The following is a 16111-nucleotide window of genomic DNA, read 5'->3' on the forward strand; positions in this document are numbered from 1 at the left end:
AGCTTCTGCTTGATGTTAACCTGGGCTTGCTTTACAAATGAAGTATTCACTATATACTGATTTTCAGCAGCCTCAGGGTTAAATGGGGTATAAAGCCAGAATGCTTTATAGAGTCTCTTATAAAGCTGACTTAGGCTTTTGTCAGCTCCTTGAAGCATTTCTGGAATCTTTTTTTATATTACTTGCTTTTTTCTGCCAACTCTTAGCCTCTGCAGAAGTGCTTCTCAGTACCTCTGCAAACACTGAAGCTGAGTTGCATTCTCTGGGTGGTTTTTTTCCCCTTTTTTCCTAGAGTTTAACAGACTCTTTTCTTTATATAATTCTCCATGCACTTGGAGGGTTAAACAGGCATACCGAGAGTCAGTGTAAATGTTTACGGTCTTACCTTCACTGAGTTCTAAGGCCTGAATTAAAGCAATAAGTTCAGCTTTTTGGGCTGAAGTGCCCTGGGACAACAATCTGGCTTCAACAACAGTGTCCAGGGTTACCACTGCATACCCTGCACATCTCTCTCCTTGTGGGTTGATGAAGCTGCTCCTATCCATGTGTAGTTCCCAGTCTATGATGCCCAAGGCTGGTCCTGGGGGTCAGGTCTGCTAGAGTAAACTGAATCCAACACTTCTACACAGTCACGCTTGACAGGGCTCTCTGATACTGGGAGCAAGGTGGCGGGATTCAGGGTATTACACACTTCAATGGTTATACGGGGATTTTCACAGAGCAAACTTTGGTATTTGGTGAGTCTAGCATTCGTTAACCAATGATGTCCTTTAGTATTCATTAAAGTCACCACAGCATGGGGGGCCTTTATGTTCAAGTTTTGCCCAAGAGTCAGCAGCTTATCTGCTTCTTGTACTAGCAGGGCAGTTGCTGCCAAGGCCCTCAAACATGGGGGCCATCCTTTAGAAACCCCGTCTAGTTGTTTAGAGAGGTAGGCCACCGGCCTCAGCCAGGGCCCCACAGTTTGGGTTAAAACTCCAACTGCCATCTTTTCTCTCTTTGACACATACAATGTAAAAGGCTTTGTCAGATCAGATAGCCCAAAGGCTGGGGCTGACATAAGTTTTTCCTTTAACTCATGAAAGGCTTGCTGTTGTTGGGATCCCCATTCAAAAGGTTCCCGGTCCCCTCCTTTATGACCTCATACAAAGGCTTGGCTAATATTGCAAAGTTTGGGATCAACAGTCTATAAAATCCCACAGCTCCTAAGAATTCTCTCACCTGCCTTCTGCTCCTAGGTTCCGGTAGATTGCAAATGACCTGCTTTCTTTCTGATCCCAGACTGCGCTCCCCCTGTCGGATAGTAAATCCCAGGTAATGTACCTGCTGTCGGCAGATCTGAGCTTTTTTCTTGGACACTTTATACCCACAGTCCTCCAGGTGCCAGAGTAGGGCATCCATTCCCTTGGTGCACCCAACTGGCATGGGGTGTCCCAGCAGAAGGTCATCAACGTACTGGAGCAACACACAGCCTAGGTCTCTGGTGGGAAACTTCTGGAGGTCTCCAGCCAATGCCTCCCCGAAGATGGTGGGGGAGTTCTTGAACCCTTGGGGAAGCCAGGTCCAAGTGTACTGAGTAGTGACACCTGACTCCGGATCTTTCCACTGAAAGGCAAACAGCTTCTGGCTCTCAGGGGCTAATCTGATGCTAAAGAAAGCATCTTTCAGGTCCAAGCAGGTGAACCAGGTGTCCTCAACTGGCAGCAACCCCAACAGTGTGTACGGGTTAGGTACTGTTGGATGTAAAGTCACTGTAGCTTGATTAACCAAGCGCAAATCCTCTACTAGCCTGTAGTCCTTGGTCCCTGGCTTGGGAACTGGCAGGAGGGGAGTATTCCATGGAGACTGACACGAAACTATAATTCCAAAGGTTCTTAGGTGCTTGAGATGGACCTGGATACCTTCAAGAGCTTCTCTGGGAACCGGGTACTGTTTTTGCCTAATTGGCTGGGCCCCAGGCTTAACTTCTATAAGTACGGGGGCTTGGTTGACTGCCAACCCTGGAGGGTTGTCTTCCGCCCACACTTTTGGCCACCGCTTAGCCAGAGCTGGTCTTATCTCCTGGCCCGGCTCAGTTAAGAAAAGTTTCCATTCCTCCTCTCGGGATACCGTAAGGGTCATAATGACTCCCATTCCAGGTAAGTTTAGCAGCAAAGAGCCATGCTCTGTAAAAGAGATAGTGGCTCTCAGCTTGCTAAGCAAGTCCCTTCCCAACAAGGGCAAGGGACAGTCAGGCAGGTACAAAAACTGATGAATCACTTTATGTCCTCCTACAATATAAGTCCAAGGCAAGCAAAAAGCTTGCTTTGCTGAAACCCCCATGGCTCCAATTATGTCAATAGTCTTTTTGGATAAGGGGGCGACGGGGGTGGTTACTACAGAATGTTCAGCACCAGTATCTACAAGAAAATCAATGTCTTTACCCCTGACAGTCATCCTGACCATAGGCTCTTTGGGTGCACTTGAGCCCAGTCCCCCTCAGTCCAATAACCCTTCTGCCAGGTGGAGGCCTCCTTGTCTGGGGCCTCGTGCTTGGAGTCTCCTTGTTTTCCTTTTAACTGAGGGCATTTGTTCTTCCAATGTCCCATTTCTTTACAATAAGCACACTGGTTACTCTCAGGGGCATTTGTACCCCAGTTTTGGGTCATAAACGAGCTGCCAAGGGAGGGGTTTCTCCCGAGGCTTCACCTCCTCTCTTGTCTACTCTGGGTGGCCTAGGGATATGTTTGTCTTGCAGAGGCACAAGCACTCTGGGCTCAAGAGTGGGGAGCCTTTCTTCCTCGTAAGGGGAGGGCACCACTGGGATCACTGGTGACATCTCCTGTAATGGATCTTCCGATGTTGGGTAGAACAGAACTTCAGGAGTTGATTTCCCTCAGCGAGTGGAGCAGGATCCTTCCTGGCTATCTGTCCCTTTGCTACTAGCACTGCTGCTCCCTGCTCTCTTAGCCACTGTGGGGGGGTCTAGCACCAGCTGTAACCAAATGTCTATGTATGGGAACTGGTCTGAGTGTCCTGACTCGCCAGTTACCTTGTGCCATACCTTAGAAACAAGGGACCTGTCCAGGCTTCCTTCTGATGGCCAACCCACTTCTTATGTTGGCCAATCTATTTCACACAAAGTTCTAAGTTTTCCTGGTGTCATAGTAACCCCACAGTCTCCATTAAATCCCTTCTTAAAATTTTTCAACATAGTTCCTAGCGGAGTGGGCTTACTTTGTGTCTGACCCATGTTTCCTCGAGACAAAACACCATGCTCACACCACACGCACACCACAAAACAAAGAACGGGTAAAAAGGGTGCACACACACCTTTTCAGTTTTTACCAAACCAGAATCAAAACCAAAATCAGAGTATCCAGAAATCTGAGCCAGGTCAAAACCAAAACCAAAGTATCAAACAATTCAAGTCAAGTCAAAAACGAAGACCAAAGTGCCGGTACAGGCACACCGTGGGTGATCAGGCCATGCTTCCACTCAAATGGAGTGGGCAAGTTCCAAAGACTAGTCTTACTAAGTTTCAGATGTCTGGACTTAAAGTGCCAGTTCCTTCCTGGTGTTCAGCCACTGTGTTGATCCGCCACGGGGGCCTGCTGTGCACTGCTATGATGAGGTGTTCCATTGGGGCAAATGCCTACCTGGGAGCACTCTCAGGATCCGCATTGCTCAAGCTCGCCAGAGTCCCCTGCAGGGATGCTCTACAGGGCAAGCATAAACTGCCTAAGGGGCTGCCTCAATCATCTGTTAATCACCTTGCTTCCCGGTCAGGGAACCAAGAAATGTAGCAGGAGGAGCCGCAGACAAAACTCCTCAGACACCGGATTAAAGAAGGAAGAGGCTTTTTATTCAGGTGGGAGCATCAGCAGACTCACGTCTTAAGAGCTGAGCTCCCCAAGAAAGAAATACTTGGCCTTTTTAAAGGCTTACAACTTTAAGGGGTCCACGTGAAAGGGTCGTGATAAATCGAGCAAGCATGGGAAACGTGACTGGGGGCTACATGCATCAGCTAACAGAACAGAAAGTTTTACAATGCTTTTTTTCATACAATATCTGGAATTTACAGATAACACAAGTAGTTTAGGCCAGGGGTTGATGTTATTATTATTACTTTGTTTAATTCCTAGGGCCTGGTGGTGGTGCCAAGGTTGTCTGGCTATTTATCTTACTTTTGTTTCCTTCTGTCTTTCCTCCTGTCTTGTGAACTAGGCAAGGTGGGGGTGGGGGGAGGAGGGCAGCAGGAGTAGTAGTGGTCTCCTTCCTTACAACCTCTTCCTCCCAGTCTCAAGTGATTCTCCTGTCTCAGCCTCCCGAGTAACTAGGATTACAGGCACTTACCACCACACCCGGTTAATTTTTGTATTTTTTTTAGTAGAGATGGGATTTCACCATGTTGGCCAGGCTGGTCTCGAATTCCTCACCTCAGGTCGTCCGCCTGCCTCAGTCAGGAATGGCCTGTTTCGATCATTTACACTGAAGTTCTATACGCCTTGCCTATTTGCCTGGTGTTCTTGCTGGATTTTACTAATTTTGTGACTGATACACCAGAGGCTAACCCTGACTATGCAAGCTTAGTAGTTAAGTTAGTTATGAAGTGGCCATCTGTGTTTTCTGCTTAAGCCATTGAGAGCAGTTCAAAGATAGAAGAGACCTCAAGGGCACCGAGTCCACCTACCGATGCGAGGGGTGGACTCTGTTAACTCTATTAAGTGATTCCTCAACCTTTACAAGTACCCAAAGTAATAAGAAACTACCTCAAAACAGTATGTAGTAGGCTGTTTCCTCCTCCCCTCTATCCAACAGTCCTATTTTCATTCCTTAAAACCTGAGATGTCAAGTCAAAAACACTCTTCTTTAACCTCTCATATATCTGTCAGTAATAGTTTAGAGCCCATAGAATAAAATAAATAGCTATAAGTTCATACTAATATAACAAATAATTGAATGAATGGGACAAAATGACAGCACTTTTTTTTTACAGTAGAATTTTCATTAATAGATGTAAAAGGAATGGTAGAAACATAAAATGACTATTTGGTAAACACCACATTAATAAGTGTTGGAGGCAAAGTAGACGTTAAATATGATTAAAAGACTTACGTAGTCTCCAAGTATCTCCCCACAATATATTAATATTTGTTAATTACAAAGAGAAACAGCAGTTTTACAGAGGTGAAACCTGGCCAAGGATTTCTACAAAACTCTTAAGCCAAGAGATCAAAGTTAACCCAGGTAATGTGATTTTTCTGACATGATACACAGAGGATGGCACCTAGCTCCTGTGGATTACTGCCAAACATGCATATCCTAAGTTTAATCATGAGGAAGTACCAAACAAGCCTAATTTCAGTAGCCAGGCACAGTAGCTCAAGCCTGTAACCCTAGCACACTGGGAGGCTAGGGTGGGAGGGTCCCTTGAGGCAAAGAGTTTGAACCAATTTGGGCAACACGGTGAGAACCTGTCTCTACAAAAATTTTCTTAAAAACCAATTTCAGGGACATTCTACAAAATAAAGGATGAGGATTCTTTAAAACTACCAATGTCATGAAAGGCAAATACTGAGAAATTATGTTGAAAGAGAACAGTGGAACCGTTCAACACTGAGGAGCTGTGTGGAACTCCATGGAAATCAAGGAGAAATGACAACTAAATGCAATGAGGGGCCTGGCACGGTGGCTCATGCCTATAATCCCAGCACTTTGGGAGGCCGAAGCAGGCAGATCAACTGAGGTTAGGAATTTGAGACCAGCCTGGCCAACATGGCGAAACCATCTCTACTAAAACAAACAAACAAACAAAAATACAAAAATTAGTTGGGACTGGTGGCAGTCACCTGTAATCCCAGGTACTCAGGAGGCTGAGGCAGGAGAATTGTTAGAACCCAGGAGGTACAGACTACAGTGAGCCGAGATCATGCCACTGTACTCCATCCAGTCTGGGCAACAGAACGAGGCCCTGTCAAAAGAAGGAGGGAGGGAGGGAGAAGGAAAGGGAAGGAAATGCAATGAGGTATCCTGCATTGAATCAGGCTGAAAGTGTTGGCCTGGGAACACCCACTCAGTGAAGCAGAGGCAACTTGAGTGTGAACAGGGAAACTGTCAGCTTTCCATGGGTGGGGCCTGACTGTGAGGGGCGGGGCTCTGGATGGAGATGCACAGGGCCTGGCTGGCAATGGGTGGAGCTCTGATAGGGTGGGTGGGACTCTGAATGAGAATGGGTGGGGCTCTGGCTGGGAGTGGGTGTGGATCTGGATGGGGATGCACAAGGCCCAGAATGGGGATGACTGGAGCTCTGGATAGGGTGGGCAGGGCTCTGGATAAGAATTGGTGGTGCCCTGGATGATAATGGGCGTGGCTCTGAATGAGGATTCACAGGGCCTGACTGGATTGGGTGGGGCTCTGGATGAGAGTGGGTGGGTCTCTGGCTGGGGGTGGGCAGGGCTCTGGATGAGAAATGGTGGTGCTTTGAGAGGAGTTGGACGGTGCCCTGGATAGGGGTGTGCAGGGACATGCATGGGTGCAGATCTGGACCTGTCAGCAGTGGTTGGAAGACTGGTAATGGGAGGACAAACGGGGGCTGTGGGAGAAAGTGTGAAAGTGTGGTCAGGGAGAGGCCATGGCTTCTGAACCTAGAATCTAGCTTTGCTGCTTGTCAGTTGCATAAGATGGAAAAGTCCTTTGCCCCAGTCTCCTCATCAGCAACCGTCACCTCATGCAGATCAAATGGAAAGCTGCCTGTGGGGCACTCACATGGTGCCTGGCACACGGCCTTTCAAAAGAGGAAAAAGGAGGATCCCCACGTCCTGGGAGATGCCTTCAGGGGTCTGTATGCACAAACACTCCAAACAGGGGTGTCTTAGTCAGCTCAGACTGCCATAACAAAATAGCATAGTCTGGGTGGCTTGAACAACTGAAATTTGTCTTCTCATGGTTCTGGAGGATGGAAGTCCAAGATTAGGGTACAGCTTCTGTTGAGAGCTCTTTTCCTGGCTTGCAAGCAGCCACTTTCTCATTGTGTCCTCAAGGTGGGGAGAGAGGGAGAGAGAGAGCTTGCTGGTCTTGTAAGGACACTAATCCCATCATGGGGACCCTACCCCAAGACCTCATCAAACCCTAATTATCTCCCAAAGGCCCCACTTCCAGATGCCATTATATCATGAGATAGGGCTTCACCCTATAAATTTTGGAGGTACAGAAACATTCAGTCCATAGCAGAGGGGTGGAGAATCATTGGGTAGCCAGAAAGGGAAGACTGAACATAACATGGCAATGACCTTTGGTAGTCACTGACAGTTTGCTATGTGTTAAGCGTTGTGCTCAGTGTCCCATATGTATCAGCTGCCATCACTTTTGGGGCCCACGGTGGGATTTCTCTCCCACACCTTGCACCCTCTGAACAAACACAGCCACCCCAACTGAGCACCCCAATTTTCCAAATAACTCAGTGTGGTTCCCTTTAAGTCACAGACTTCCCTGCTGCATTTAAAATGATTCCATTTAGCAAAATCAATTGACCAACAACTTTTCCAGGAATACAAATATTAGCTAATGCAAAAGACGAACAGAAAGGGATCTTTTATCTCCTTGCCTAACTAGCTCAATAGTTTTCTTTTACCTCCCCGGAGAGGAAGCAGAGTTACATAAGTCAAGCTTTGGTGTCTCAGGATGTGTGAAGTCACTGATAGCAAATGCTTAGTTCTAAGAACCAGTGAGCCATGAAATTCACTTTGTTAGTGGCAAAACAAGCAGGTTGGTAATCAACAAGCATCCATTTCTTTTAGGATCTGTGTACTCTTCACTTTTGGGGTGGGGGTCCCCACTCTCCTTGAGTTTGCCCTTTGAACACAATTAATCAGCATGTCTTTGTCCAAACTGAGGCAGGCGAGGTACTCACAGACAATTGATCACCTATTGGGATCCTGATTTGTGTGTGCATTTGCCATATGTTTTTTTCCTGCAGGTTCCATTATAAGTTTAGCTGTGTCCTCTGTATCAGTGATCCCCAACCTTTTTGGCACCAGGGACCGGCTTAGGGGAAGACAATTTTTCCATAGACAGAGGCAAGAGATGGTTGTGGGATGACTCAAGCCCATTCCATTTATTGTGCACTTTATTTCTACTATTATTACATTGTAATAGATAATGAAGTAATTGTACAACTCACCATCATGTAGAATCAGTAGGAGCCCTGAGTTTGTTTTCCTGCAACTAGATGGTCCCATCGGGGGTGGAGTGATGGGAGACAGTGACAGATCATCAGCCATTAGATTCTCATAAGGAGGGTGCAACCAAGATCCCTCACATGCACAGTTCACAACAGAGTTTGAGCTCCTACGAGAATCTAACGCTGCTGCTGATCTGCAGGAGGCAGAGCTCAGGCCATAATGTGAGTGATGGGGAGTGGCCGTAAATACAGATGAAGCTTCTCTTGCTTGCCAGCCACTCACCTTCTGGGGTGCAGCTCGGTTCCTAACAGCTACAGACTGCTACCTGTCTGTGGCCGGGGGACTGCGGACCCCTGCCCTACACCTCCCTGAGTCCCCAAATTCATATGTGAAAGCTCCCAGTACTTCAGAAAGTGACTCATCTGGAAATAGAGTCTTTATGGAGGCAACAAGATGAAACAAGGTTATTAGAGTGGTCCGTAATCCAATATGACTGGTGTCCTTATAAAAAGGGGAAATTTCACCACAGAGACACGCATAGAGGGAAGATGGTGTGAAGATGCAGAAAGAAGACAGCCATCTACATACGAGCCAAGGAGAGAAGCCCGGAGCAGATTCTCCCTAACAGCACTGGGAAGGAACTAACCCTGCCCACACCTTGATCTTGGACTTGTGGCCTCCAGAAGGGTGAGATAGTAAATCTCTGTTGTTTAAACCACCTAGTTCATGGTACTTTGTTATAGTGGCCCCAGGAAACCCAAACTAAATTATTTGCATTTCCTGGCTTTGAGGAATTTACAAAATGCAGTGTAGAAAATTGCATTATTGCTGTCTTTGTAAAACTCTATTATCATAGAAGAGAGGTGCTTGGTGTTCCAGAAAGGGAGGGTGGGAGACATGGTTTTGGGGCTGGGGAGAGGAGGTGTGTGTATTTGTGGGTGGGGGTAGGGATCCTACTTGCAGGATCCAGGGAAGGGGCATCCAGCTCTATGGGGACTTTGCCAACACTTGGTGACAGGGCTTCAGGGCTGCTGCTGGTGCAGGTAGAAGAATGGGCATGGAAAACGGGGTCTCCCAGGTAGGAAAAGATCTCTACATCCTGGAAAGATGGCCACCTCCAAAGACAGAGCTGACAATGAATGAAGCTGCCCTGACCATAATGGGGTGGCTCCACTCACCCTTAGATCCCGCCCCATCCTTCCTTTGAAGTGACCAGCATGCTCAGGACCTGACCATCATGCAGGTTTGTGTGGATGGCACTTGGGTCTCATTTCTGGGCTCAGTTGGGTGTGTGACCAGTGCAGTTTCATGGAGCCCCGTGCTTGGAAAGGCCCTTCTCTTGGGGTTTAATGCTCTGTGGTCGCCATCTTGAAATTCTCCTAGTTTCATCTTTGCAGTTGTGTCTTGTAAGTGAAGTCCGATGGGACACCGAAGCTACCCCACAGTGTCCCCAGAACAGGTTCGCCCCCTCCCATACACCTGGTCCTCCAGATGCCTAGTGCTGCCCTCTGTTCCTGGTGGGGCCTGGGGATAGGCATGGGCTGGGATGGGGGTGTTCTGTTGTCCTATTCCTGTTACACACTTGGGGCTGCATGAAGCACCCTGATGTGGAGTCCAAGGCGTTGTCATATCTGCTCCCTGCACACCCAGTGATATGCCTGCGTGTGGCCCTCTCTGCAGGCAAATCCCATGATGCCCATTCACTTTCTTCACTTGGGCTGGAAATAAGTGGGACTTTCAGAGGAAGGACATCATCTCCTCTGATGGGAGCAGCCTGTGCACCCCTAGCCTGAACATCAGGCTCAGGCAGACTGTGGCTGCAAACAGTGAAGGGTTATCTCAAATTTTGTGGCAGCCCCAGGACATGGGAGTCCATGGATAGGAGAAGGCAGGGGGCTGGTGGGCCACGGGAGGCTGGTGGATGGGGTCTAGGGGGACTTCTCTTAGGGATGAAGCCTCCATGGGCCACAGGTCAATGCCACCCCTGCCTCATTCTGGCACAGGCTCTTGGGGGACCAATATTTTTTTTTTGAGACAGGATCTCACTCCATTACTGAGGCTGGAGTTCAGTGTTGCAATTATAGCTCACTGCAGCCTCAACCTTCTGGACTCAAGTGATCCTCCTGTCTCAACCTTCTGAGTAGCTGGGACTAGCAGGTGTGTACCACCATGCTCAGCTGGGATTAATAAATTGCCTCAGCTGTGCCCAGGCTGTTCTATGGCCTCTGCTCTCTCTCTCTCTCTTTCTGTCTCCCTCTCTCTCTCTCTCTCTATATATATATATATATTTTTTTGTTGTTTGTTTGTTTGTTTGTTTGTTTTGTTTTGTTTTTGAGACAGGGTCTCACTCGTTGCTCAGGCTGGAGTGCAGTGGCATGATCTCAGCTCATTGCAGCCTCCGCCTCCCGGGTTCAAGTGATTCTCCTGGCTTAGCCTCCCTAGTAGCTAGGATTACAGGCATGTGCCACCACATCTGGCTAATTTTTGTTTTTAGTAGAAACAAAGTTTCATCATGTTGGCCAGGCTGGTCTCGAACCCTTGACCTCAGGTGATCTGCCTGCCTTGGCCTCCCAAAGTGCTGGGATTACAGGCATGAGCCGCCGTGCCTGGCCTTTTCTATATATTTTTGACATATTTATCTTTTTAGTATACAAAAATACAAACCCACACGTAAAGGAGAGAGTCTTGTAGTTAATGAAGGAGGCCCATGATCTCATCTCCTTGCTTCAACAGTTCGTTGACAGTTCGTTGATTAGTTCCCCATCCCCTCTCCTCCCCTACCTACCACCACCAGGACTATTTTGAAACAAATCCTTATCCGTATATCATTTCATCGGCAATTGGGAATAGGGATTGCTTTTTTTTTTTTTTTTTTTTTTGAGACAGGGTCTTGCTGTCACCCAGGCTGAAGTGCAGTGGCACGATCATGGCTTACTGCAGCCTCAAGCAATCCTCCTGCCTCAGTCTCCCAAGTATTTGGGACTACAGATGTGCACCACCATGCCCAGCTTATTTATTTACTTTTTTGTATGTTTTGTAGAAATAAGGTCTTGCTGTGTTGCTCAGGCTGGTCTCTAACTCCTGGGCTTAAGTAATGTGCCCGCCTCGGCCTCCCGCAAAATGCTGGGATTAGAGGCACGAGCCACCATACCCTGCCAGGACTGCATTGTTAAGAAAATATAAATACAAATGCAATACCATCATCTCACTTAAAAAAAAAATCTGTTAATCTCCAATATGGGTAAGTAACTTGTCAGGATTCACATCATTTTTCTCCCCCTTCTTCTTCCAAAAAGGAAACTTCCTAGGGCCAACGTAACCTATTACCACAATCTGGATGGCTTAAGGCAACAAAAATTGATTCTTTCACAGTCTGGAGGCCAGAAGTCCAAAATCCAGGCATCAACAGGACTGGTTCCTTCTAGAAGCTCTGAGGGACTGTCATCTTCTGCTTCTCTCCAGCTCCTGGGGTGGCCGGCGGTCTTGGCGTTCCTTGGTTTGTAGTTGCATCACTCTAGTCTCTGCCTCCACCTCCAGCGGCCTTCTCCTTTGTGTGTGTGTGACTCTGTGTCTCTTCTTCTGGGGACACCAGTCCTTGGATTAGAGCTCACCCTAATCCAACACAACTTCATTTTAACTTGATTAATGACCTCTGCAAAGACCCTATTTCCAAACAAGATCACATGCACAGGTTTTGGGGGTTGAGACTTCTACATGTCTTTTTGGGTTCAACCCCCAGTGGGGCCATACTTTGGGATCAGTGGGCATGAAGGTGCTGCTTTGAGCGCTGGTGCCTACAGCCATGGTGGCCGAGGGCCTCTCTTCCTCCTGGGAGTAGAGGGGAAGAGCTACCTTCCACTCCAGAGGCAGCCTGTGGGTATAAACCCTCCTCAACTCCTTGCTTCACAGCAGGACAGCTCTGTAGGGCAATTTTCTCACCACAGACCCCTTAAATCCCATCTTGCTGTGCCCTGAGGTCACATCCTTTCTGAACTTCCCCTGTGCCCCATCTTGCCCCGGCCTCCATCAATAAATTGTGTCCTCTCCAATTCCCAACTCAGGCTTTGCTTCCTGGGACCTGACCTAAGGAAATATCTCTCTTAATAGGTTCACCCTTGATGGTTTTAACATTTTAATTTAATTTAATTTTTTAAAGAAACTAGGTCATTTGTCCTGCAGAGCCCCCCTTGGCTGGATTTGGCTGATCGTACCCTGGGGTGCAGTTGGCTTTTGCTGCCAACCTCTCTCATGCTCTGATTCACCCTTTGAGGTCTGCAGCCCCTGCCCGTGATGCAGATAGGGCACAGGTGCCATGGATTCATCTCCCAGACAGCCCCCAGCCCCCAGGTCCCCAGCCATGTGGATGATCAAGTAGAGTTCTGTTCAAAAGCAACCCCAATAGGCCAGGCATGGTGGCTCATGCCTGTAATCCCAGCACTTTGGGAGGTGAGGCAGGTGGATCACCTGAGGTCAGGAGTTCAAGACCCACCTGACTAACATGGTGAAATGCCATCTCTACTAAATACAAAAAATGAGCTGGGCATGGTGGCACATGCCTGTAATCCCAGACACTTGGGAGGCTGAGGCAGGAGAATCGCTTGAACCCAGGAGGTGGAGGTTACAGTGAGCTGAGATTGTGCCAGTGCACTCTAGGCTGGGCAATAAGAGTGAAACTCCATCTAAAATAAAGAGAGAGAGAGAGAGAGAGAGAGAGAGAGAGAGAGAGAGAGAGAGAGAGAGAGAGAAAGAAAGAAAGAGAAAGAAAGAAAGAAAGAAAGAAAGAAAGAGAGAGAAAGATGAAAGAAAGAAAGAAAGAGAGAGAGAAAGAGAGAGAAAGAAAGAAAGAAAGAAAGAGAAACAAGCACAACAAATCCTGTAAAATATTCCAAAATGTTTATTACAAGCCAGTATGAGTAACCATGGCCCTTGGAACTGCCTCAAAAGGTCCCGAGAAAGTGTACCTATGGGCCAGGTGTGGTGCTCATGCCTGTAATCCCACCACTTTGGGAGGCTGAAGATGGTGGATCATAGGAGGTCAGGAGTTCGAGACCAGACTGTCCAACATGGTGAAACTCTGCCTCTACTAAAAATACAAAAATTAGCCAGGTGTGGTGGCAGGAGCCTGTATTCCCACCACTTAGGAGGCTGAGGTAAAAGAATCACTTGAACCCAGGAGGCAGAGGTTGCCTCCTGAGTTCAAGCGGTCCCTAGTCCCAATTATAATTTTACCTACAATTCCTGCTACCCTAAAATGTATAAAACCAACCTGTAACTCAACCCCCTTAGGTACACTTTCTTTCTTTCTTTTTCTTTTTTTCTTTTTTGAGACAGTCTCACTCTGTCACCCAGGCAGAAATGCAGTGGCGCAATCTTGGCTCATTGCAACCTCTGCCTCCCAGGTTCAAGTGATTTTCCTGCCTCAGTCTCCCGAGTAGCTGGGATTACAGGTGCCTGCCACCACGACTGACTAATTTTTTGTATTTTTAGTAGTGACAGGGTGTGAAACCCTGTCATTTGGCCAGGCTGGTTTTAAACTACTGACCTCAGGTGATCTGCCCACCTTTGCCTCTCATAGTGTTGGGGATTACAGGCGTGAGCCACCTCTCCCAGCAGGTATTTCTTTATAGTAGTGTAAGAATGAACTGATACACAGGCGTTGTGGACACCAAGGCTTTTGTTATGTAGATGAAGGGTGGCAGCCCTCAGAGAAAAGAGGTAGAAAATGTCCCTTTTCTGACCTTAAAAGGTGTCAGACTCTGAGTTGATCTCTCCTAGATCTGGGAAAGTCCTGGCTTCGTTAATGGAGATTCTCTAATGATGCAAATTTCCACCAGCAAAGATGGCTTTGCAGGGCCATTTCAAAATATGTCAAAGAAATGTATTTTGGGGTAAAATATTTTGATGTCCTTCAGAGTCCAGTATCTGTCATGTGATGCTATACCAGAGTCAAGTTGGAATTTGAGATCTTATTGCCACAAAGTCTGTCCCGTCAGTCTTATGATTTCTATTTTAGTGTTAATGCTGGCCAGTTGTGCCTGAATCCCAAGAGGGAGGGGGTATAACGAGACATGTCCAACCTCCCTTCTTATCATGGCTGAAAATTCAGTTTTTCAGGTTTCTCTGGGGTCTTCTTGGCAGGAGTCAGGCTGAACTGCAAGGTGGGAGCGGCCTCTCAGGACTGGCTATGGTCACTGTGGGACTTTGACATGAGGCTGTTTACAGTTCCTGAACTACTTCTCGGCCGTTCCTGTCTTACTTGGTGAGGTCTTGTGAAGTAGTGAGATTTCTCCAGTGGGCAATAGGAAACCAGGGGTTTCATGCACACCTTGCATTGTTCTGGGGGAGTATTTATCTCTAGTAGCCAGCAGCGGATGGCATCAGGTACCAAAGGCATGAGCCTGGTCCAAGGGAGCAGAGAGCTTTGCAGATTTGGAAGAGGTCAAGGTCAAGTTCCCCCATGCCCCACCACTCCCTGTGCCCCACCACAGTTCTCTGGCCTCACCACCATGCACCATGATAGCTAGAAATGAGACTCGAAGATTTTTCTCCAAATACCCTCCAGTCCTTCACTTGGGGTGGGCATGTGGCTGTGGATGTACTATGTCTGTGGTTGGCTTGAGCAGAAGTGAGAGTAAAGGTGATGAAGCCGCTTGTCCATGTGCACCCAAGGCTATTTTGCCAGGCACACATTTTGGGCCTCTCATGGGGCAAACACTATCACCCAGGTTTTAAAATCAGGCGTGACCCTGGAAGTCCTTTCTCTTGCCACCGAGAGATACAGCACTCCTGAGATGAATCAGCCCCCTCTAGCATGGACCTTCCACCAAAATTCTCCGCATGAGGCCGTTTGTTCTTTCTTTCTCATCTTTTCCTTTTTCTGGCTGGGATTCTGGCACCACAGCTGCCAGCCTGGTCCCAAATCACACAGCAAGGCTGCCGCCCTGAGAGGCTAATTTTGTCAGGACCTTATTGGGTTGCAAGCCAACTGGACGTCGTCTTAGACAAGGGCATGCTGCTCTGAGATTAAATTATTCCATGGAGATGGGGCCCTGTCTTTCCTCATAAAACATGAGCTTCTGTGAAAGTTGGTGCCCTTGGATCTGAGGGGAACTCTGCTGTGGAGCCTGTGGGACAGGGACAAGGAGATGACAAAGACACTGCTCTCTGGGACTGCCTGCCTCTTAGGGGAGAGACCCCAGGTATGTGGGGAGTGAGTTCTGGGTTGGAATTCTTAGCTTCTCATCCTACTGGCTGGGTGGCTTTAGGTACTTCATTTTGCCAGCCAGAGCCCCAGGGTCTGTACCTGGGAGATGGGTCACAGCGTAAGGTTGTGGTGCAAATGTAATCAGAGAAGGCACAGGGCCTGGCACATACTTTGTGGTCAAGCTGTGTTTGTTCTCTCTGCTCCCAATATCTTCCCCCAGAGTCAGAAATTCCTACTTTTCAGTTAAAGCAAGCACAATACACTCTTCTGGGGTTATCACTTGAGTTTAAATGGATTAAGCAAGATATGAGCCCTCAGTCTGTTTTAATGTGGATGCTATATTCTTTTTTCCCTTTTCTTCACTCCATCAAAAAATGTCAGTCTAGCCGGGTGCAGTGGCTTATGCCTATAATCCCAGCACTGTGGGAGGCCAAGGCAGGAGGATCACTTGAGGCCAGAAGTTTGAGACCAGCCTGGGTAACACAGAAAGGCTGCATCTCTAGAAGTATGTATAAAAAATTAACCTGGCATGGTGGTGTGCACCTGTAGTCCCATCTACTTGGGAGGCTGAGGTGGGAAGATCAGTTGAGCCCAGAAGGTCAAGGCTGCAGTGAGCTATGATTGTGCCACTGTACTCCAGCCTGGGTGGCAGAGTGAGACCCATCTGAAAAAAAGAAAAAAAATAATGTCAGCCCGGTCTAAGGTAGGAGTGAGGTGTCTGGTGGGCAGGATCTTTCTCCCTGAC

General features: G+C 47.7%; 1 long non-coding RNA gene across 1 annotated transcript in view; it reads left to right on the plus strand.

Annotated features, from left to right (window-relative positions):
• Nucleotides 1–1189: 1189 nt before the first annotated feature.
• LOC139362935 (uncharacterized) overlaps nucleotides 1190–16111 on the plus strand; it is a 35474-nt gene continuing 20552 nt past the window's right edge. The window contains exons 1-2 of the long non-coding RNA XR_011622567.1: nucleotides 1190–1314; nucleotides 8692–8849. This is a non-coding gene — a long non-coding RNA (uncharacterized lncRNA). The remainder of the gene's footprint in view (nucleotides 1315–8691; nucleotides 8850–16111) is intronic.

This window comes from Macaca nemestrina, chromosome 4 (assembly GCF_043159975.1).
Source record: "Macaca nemestrina isolate mMacNem1 chromosome 4, mMacNem.hap1, whole genome shotgun sequence".
NCBI lineage: Eukaryota > Metazoa > Chordata > Mammalia > Primates > Cercopithecidae > Macaca > Macaca nemestrina.